This window comes from Mastomys coucha, unplaced genomic scaffold (assembly GCF_008632895.1).
Source record: "Mastomys coucha isolate ucsf_1 unplaced genomic scaffold, UCSF_Mcou_1 pScaffold3, whole genome shotgun sequence".
NCBI classification, from domain to species: domain Eukaryota; kingdom Metazoa; phylum Chordata; class Mammalia; order Rodentia; family Muridae; genus Mastomys; species Mastomys coucha.
In genome coordinates, this window is record NW_022196909.1 from 33,960,501 (window position 1) to 33,966,978 (window position 6,478).

At 46.0% G+C, this 6,478-nt stretch overlaps 1 long non-coding RNA gene across 1 annotated transcript; it reads left to right on the forward strand.

The window, feature by feature from the left end:
• Positions 1 to 481: 481 nt before the first annotated feature.
• Positions 482 to 6,478, forward strand: LOC116074900. Its single transcript, XR_004112335.1, has 2 exons — positions 482 to 694; positions 6,301 to 6,478. It is a non-coding gene; the product is annotated as an uncharacterized LOC116074900 (long non-coding RNA).

Below are 6,478 nucleotides of genomic sequence, written 5' to 3' on the forward strand. Positions count from 1 at the left end.
CTATCGATTCTTTTTTTTTTTTTTTTCAAATGCAGTGCATGAACCAGTAAGGTAAGGTGCTTGCCACCAAACACCATGAGTTCAATCCCTGGAATCCATGTGGTTGAAGGAGATTGCCGGTTGTCCTCGGCCCTCCACACTGGTGCACGGACACATACGTGCCCACACATCCATTCTAAGATTAAGTACAGCCACCCATCATTGCTAACTATAATCACCATGTACACAAAGATTGGTAGATTTATAATTCACGTTGTGCGTGAGAGGTCTTACTTCAAACATCCACCTTTTTTTTTTCTTTTCAGAGACAAAACCACGTTCTCTTTTCTGTAGTCAAAAGAAAGTTTGTAGAGGAGTGGTTCTGACGCTTTGACGTCCTTGTCCTCTATTGGTTCATGATCAATCAATAAAGATGTCAGCAGCCAATGGCGGGGTAGAAAGAAAGAGGCGTGACTTCCAGGTTCCTGCAGGCTAGGAGAGAGGAGGAGGAGAATGGAGACAGACATTTGTTGGAGAGAGACGGAACAGACTCAGAGCTGCCAGGGGAAATTCCAAAATGTAGGTGGAAAGGGAAAGTGGCCCACGGAAGGGCAGCCTGAAAGCGTCTTGGACAGCAAGACCAATGGGCTTCGCAGAAGATAATCGGGAAACGAAGCTGAGGGCAGCTTTCAAGGTGTTGAGCAAGGAGTTAAAGGTACGGACACGCTAGCCGCGGAAGGCTTACAAGAGCCCAACCATTAAGCTAGTAAGGCTGGTTAAACATGAGTTAATGTGAGTGTGTGTGTGTCTTTCATCCACAAATCCAAAAGTTCCCTGGGCGGGTGGCTGGAAGCGCAGCTGGCCCAGGAGCTTAAAGCGGAGTAGTAAAAAGCTACACGCTACAGAAGATCTCCAAATAGATAGGTAGACAGGTAACTCAGAGCCTACTCCACCTACTTCTGGAAAAAGAGAGGTTATACGACCCTCATTCCCAAGCAGTCTTAGGATGGGTGGAGAAGAAGCCCTGATTCTTCTTTCTTTTCTCTTCTTTTCTTTTCTTTTTTTTTAACGACAGTCACTGAGGAGCCATGGACAGCAACTGTCAGGGACAGGACAGAAAGTCACAAGGACTCTGCCTTGTTTCTCTGAACCTGAATCTAACCTCAGACCCTCCCTCCCCACATCCGGCGCTATGGTGGAAGGCTTTGCTCCCGTTCCTTGCCTCTAACGTTGAACCAGACATTTTTATTCAAAATCTGAAGGATTAGAGTTACACTGTCCAGACTCTGAACCATCAGAGTCATCAACAACACACATGCACGGCATGCCTGCTCGAGAAAACACCATGTGGGATGGTTCGAGGTGAAACAAAAGAGTTCCAGGTGAAGCCTGCATCTTCAGAAATCTTACGATGACCAGAGGGAGTGAGCCTAGCTAAAACTCCAACCTCAAAGCTCAATGGACGTTAATCCATTTGATACTGAGCCAACCCAGTTCACATCAAAAGTAACAGAATGAGCAGTAGTAGCCATATAGTGGGCATAGATAGAAATGGGCATTCAAACTTATTTTTATTGGCTTGTTTCCTTGGTTCTGGCTACCTGGACCTTGTGTGCATACCTTGAATTAAGTAGAAGATGCCTAGTAATTGCTGATATTGCCCTACTCTGAAGCCTTGGCCTCAGCTAAAGGTTGATGATTGTGTACTTCATCCTGGCTTAAGGTTGTTCCCACAGAGCTTTTTTTTTTTCTCAAATTGCTCAAGATGGAAAGAAAAGGTACATTTTCTAGTCAGGGTCCCTGAACATTGTATGAACACACACACACACACACACACACACACACACACATACACACACACACAGATGGAGAAGAAGGAGAATGTGGGGTGCTGGCAGAACACCATTGCCCAACTGGGTTCTAGTGGTACAGATCTGGTCAAAGAATACACCCACAAGAACATCCAGAAAAACTATGAAGTGAACATGTCTTTATTTTCATCTTCTCTTGACTAAGTTAAATGACTTTCAAAGCCAGCAGCTTACGGGTCTCTTTGCAATAGACTTTAAGACTTTTAGTGCCGGACAGTAGTGGCGCACGCCTTTAATCCCAGCACTTGGGAGGCAGAGGTAGGTGGATTTCTGAGTTCGAGGCCAGCCTGGTCTCCAGAGTGAGTTCCAGGACAGCCAGGGCTACACAGAGAAACCCTGTCTCGAAAACCAAAAAAAAAAAAAGACTTTTAGTTCCTCATTCTTTTTTTTTTTTAAAGATTTATTTATTATGTATAAATACACTCTATCTTCAGACACACCAGAAGAGGGAGTCAGATCTCATTACAGATGGTTGTGAGCCACCATGTGGTTGCTGGGATTTGAACTCAGGCCCTTTGGAAGAGCAGCCCCAAGTTCCTCATTCTTTGAGTGAGAGGAGAAAAACCAGTTACCAGAGACAGACAGATTCTGTAACATGGAAAAGAGGGAATGTGAAGTAGAGATAGCCCTTCAGAAACTGCCATAGTTAAAGAGTTTCTACTGCTGTGCACAGACACCATGACCAAGGCGACTGTTATAAAGGACCACAGTTAATTGGGGCCGGCTTACAGGCTCTGAGGTTTGACTAGATATCACCATGGCAGCAAGCAAACAGACACAGTCCTGGCAGAGGAACCAAGAGTTCTCCATCTAGATCTGCAGGCAGCAGGAAGAGAGAGTGACACTGGGCCTGGCTTGAGCTTCTGAAACCTCAAAGCCCACCCCCAGTGACACACTTCCTCTGACAAGGCCGCGCCTACTCCAGTGAGGCCGCACCTCCTAGTAGCGCCACTCCCTAGGAGCTTACAGGGGCCATTTTCATTCAAGCTACTGCAGAGACACATGCAGTAAAAATAGGCATATGAACTTACAAATAACAGTATCACTCAAGACAAGAGATTGAAGCTGTAACCATGATGGAGATGGTATAACTTGCTTCCTCTAGTTTGCTACGTTTACTGCCTGCCCAAGGCCCTGCCCCATAAACCATACATATATCAAGAAAGCAACCCACAGCCCTAACTTATGGAGGCAGTTCCCCAACTGGGCTTCACTCTTCCCGAGTGACCCTAGTCTGCATCAAGTTGACAAGGGCCAACCAGCGCCAGAAAAGACGCAGGATGATTAGGATAGTGCGTGCCTGGCCTGTAGCCTCGTGCATGAGACCCTGGTACAGAATTGCCCATTCCGGGCTATGCAGAGCTACATGGAGAACCTGGCTCAAAACCAACAAGGTTATCACTATTTCCTCAGAGATAAGAGTCGCTGGGACATTCTGACACAAGATGAAAGAAGTTTAGAGAAATCAAAGGAAAACTTTAGTACCCAAGGCCTTTCATGGCCGTCTGCAGAAAACTGTTCAGCAACACGTTCACGGGATGTTCTAGCAGATCCCTACATCGGTTCCAGTTCAATCATCTGGAACCTGTGCCCCCAAATCTTGAAAGATGAAAACTCACAGTTTAGGGCGAAGGTCAAAGGTAAATGGTTCACCGACTTAATTTGGGGAAGGAGCCAAACAGCATGATTTTGAAAGGAGGCTTCATTTATGTCAGAATTTTACAGGTCAATTGCTTCTTCAAACTCACTGCAGAGAAACATTTGACTCCTCCAGCCTCTTCCTACACGGCTTTATTCAGGAGGATTCAGCATGTACACTAGTCAGGGTACAGGCTCCCCTGCTCTGGGGCAAGGAAGAGCTTCGGAAATGCTGGCATCTTCTTGATACACATGTGCCAGTCGCCAGTCCAAAAAAAATGTGAGGATTAAGAGCTTCCAGTGTGTGAGATTCTGATGGGCAGCTTCGGCCTTGCATGTGCGAATGACCAAACTAGGTGAAACGTTAATTTGTATCTCAGAATAACAGAGAGGTTCTAGAATGTTCCCGACACACAAAGAGGATAAAATGGTTGGAGGTGACGGATATACCAGTTACCCTTGACAGCATCCAATCCTACATTTCAAAACAACCAAGAGGATTTTCTATGTTCAGAACACAGAGAAGACATAAACATCTGGGTGGTAGATGACAGGCCATCCTGACAGGCCATCCTGACATGGTTATTACATCTTCCTCCTATGCGTTAAAGTATCTCATCGTATCCCATAAACACGAACAACTAAAATATTTTCATTCTGAGGCATAGCCAAAGAAGTCCATGCTGAGCCCACCCTGGGACTTTAGAACTATCCCAAGAAAGCCAGTCCCTGTACAAACTGACCAATCAGGAGGCCCAAGACTACGGGTAGGTCAAAGATAGGGACTCGTGAAGCAGAGAGCTGACTCTACAGTAAAGCACTTGTCACATGGACATGAGGATTCGCATGGAAAGCTGGACACCATAGCACGAATCTGCAATCCCTTGTTCCTGCAGCTAGTGGGGATTGTCACTCCCTCCCGGGCTAGAAGTGGCAATCCTAGAGGTTCACAGGCCAGTTCGCCTGGCATACACAGCGGTAAACAACAGAGACCTTGTCTCAAACAAGATGGAAGGCAAAGGCCCAATACCCAAGGTTGTCCTCTGGCCCCTAAATGCACACTGTGACACACAGTGGACCTGCACTACCTAATACAAGCATGAGTGCATGCACTCATGAGCACACACAGGCACGTGTCCCACCCCACCCCCCCCCCACACACACAAGGGTGAGATTATAAAATAAAGCAGTAATTGATTACATGCACCTTGGCTGACAGAGGTCATCTAACGATGGTGTTTGCAAGATCACGTGTCCTCGATGCCGCCATACCTTCGGGGTGGCTACCGCCAGGCCTTCTTGCTGTCTGGACGGTATGGTTTCTGCCTTGAGTGATTTCAGAGGGCAGTGATGGAACGAGACAGCCTCTGAAAGTGTTCGTGCAGAGGGAAACAGTCATTACATGGAAGAACTAATCCATCAAGATCAGTACGTCTGTGAGAAAGGCTATGACGTCACTTGCGGGCAGGAGTCAGGTGCTCACAAAAGTTACTGATAACGTGGGAAGAGGAGGGGTGGGAACCAGGGGGGAATGAGGTGGGGGAGCCCTATAGGTGGGACAGATCCTCCTCAGCCCTGGCACTCACCAACACCAGCTATCATCTTGTGTCTCACTGTAAAAAAAAGTCCCCACTTTTAAAATACTGGACAGGGGAATTTCTTCTTCTGAACTACAACCCATCTAATTTATCACACTGTAGAGAGTTGTGATTGTTTTGTCATTCCCAAACAAATAGATTCTTCAAGAAACAGAATGCGATCATTAAAATTTAAGACCATCATCTGAGGGTATCTCCCAGTTCCAGATTCTTGGAACATGACCTCTGCAGGCTCACGTACTCGCTTCCATAACAGTAGGAGTTAAAATCCCATCAGGTTAGTTAGATAGGAATTTTTTAACTTTTATTATTTATTTATGTATCCGTGCACTTGTGGGTCCGGCTGGCAGAGTGCGTACATGAGTATAGGTGGCTGTGGAGGACAGAGAGGAACATCAGAGGCCCTAGACTCTGAGTTACAGGTGGGTGGAAGCATCTAGATATGTGAGTACAGCAAACCCAACTCAGGTCCTTGTAAGAGCAGCAGGTACTCGAAACCACTGAACCATCATCTTTCCAGGCCTTGTATTGAACTTTATAAACACCAGTCTTCTCGTTTACCTCTTCCACATAAAACACACTCGTTTTATAATCCTTAGAAACATGAGATCCTTAGCCAGGCGGTGGTGGCGCACGCCTTTAATCCCAGCACTTGGGAGGCAGAGACAGGCAGATTTCTGAGTTCGAGGCCAACCTGGTCTACAGAGTGAGTTCCAGGACAGCCAGGGCTACACAGAGAAACCCTGTCTCGAATAATCAAAAAAAAAAAAAAAAAACCAAACGTGAGATCCAACCTAAACAAACACTGTTGATTTTTTTTTCTTTTATCGAGAACTTATTTTTACTTGTATGTACCGGTGCATCTAAATGAGGGTGTGTTGCACATAAGTACATAAAGGAAATATTTCTAACTAGCACCAGACCAGCGGAGACTTAGATGAACCCACCGCAAGATGAGATTCTCGTAGCCATTAAAACTGTTGCCATCAAAGTCCTCTAAGGATCGGGCACCATTCCCAAAGCTTGAGTTGTCAGGGTGGGGCTGGGAGGGGGATGGAGGGCAAAAGTGTGTGGCCGAGCCGTAGGACACTATCAGTGTCTTGCTTCAGCCCATGTTTGGTAGACTCTGTTTCCCTGGATATGACTGTCAGGGTCCTCCATTTACGCTGATTTTTAAAATTAACGTAGAATTTTCATTGGGGCTTATGTCTTAGAGATCACGAAAGAAGAAACTGGCTGGCAAAAGATGAAGTTCAAACACGAAGCAACGTCTTACAGTCTTACAAGGTCTTACAACGTCTTACAAAGTCTTACAGCCTTGAAGGAGGAGGTTCCAGACATTTGAAAACAGCTGAAAGGCCAGAAGCTAAGAATCTGAAAGCATTTCTAACT